A 928-nucleotide genomic window follows, 5' to 3' on the forward strand; every position below is an offset into this window, starting at 1 on the left:
CCCTGACCTCAATCCTATAGAAAATGTGAGGGCAGAACTGAAAAAGCGTGTGCGAGCAAGGAGACCTACAAACCTGACTCAGTTACACCAGCTCTGTCAGGAGGAATGGGCCAAAATTCACCCAATTTATTGTGGGAAGCTTGTGCAAGGCTACCCGAAACGTTTGACCCAAGTTAAACAATTTAAAGGCAATGCTACTAAATACTAATTGAGTGTATGTAAACGTCTGACCCACTAGGAATGTGATGATAGAAATAAAAGCTGAAATAAATCACTCTCTCTACTATTACTCTGACATTTCACATTCTTAAAATAAAGTGGTGATCCTAACTGACCTAAAACAATGAATTTTTACTAGGATTAAATGTCAGGAATTGTGAAAAACTGAGTTTAAATGTATTTGGCTCAGGTGTACGTAAACTTCCGACTTCAACTGCAGCAGACATCGAAAACAGCTACGGGAAATTGGGAAGCAAACCACCGTCTTGAGTCAATACTGACATCTATTGGTAAACATAAATATACCAGGTTACTACAGTTAGTCACTCAGATATCACTGCAAACATTTCTCTCCGCCCTGTTCCAAAATCTGTAGAATTGCAGGAAATTAGCTGTAAAACAAAACTGCCGATGTGCCCTTGAGCAAGGCACTAAACCTGAATTTGCTCTTGGGACGCAGTACTGCTATGGCTGACCCAGTAAAACAACACATTTCACCGCACATATCCGGTGTAACTGACAATGAAAATATATTTTAAACTCACCTGGTACCCGGCCAGTAGTTTGCTCCTCCAGTGTGCCTGGGGCATGTCGTGGATGGAGAGGCGCAGGTTGTGGTAGCTGTCTTTAAACAGCAGGACGTGGGGCTCATCAATCAGACGACCACCTAGCTGTCTCTCCATCTGCATCACCTCCTAGAGAGAGAGAA

The sequence above is a fragment of the Salvelinus sp. IW2-2015 genome, unplaced genomic scaffold (assembly GCF_002910315.2).
Source record: "Salvelinus sp. IW2-2015 unplaced genomic scaffold, ASM291031v2 Un_scaffold2759, whole genome shotgun sequence".
NCBI classification, from domain to species: domain Eukaryota; kingdom Metazoa; phylum Chordata; class Actinopteri; order Salmoniformes; family Salmonidae; genus Salvelinus; species Salvelinus sp. IW2-2015.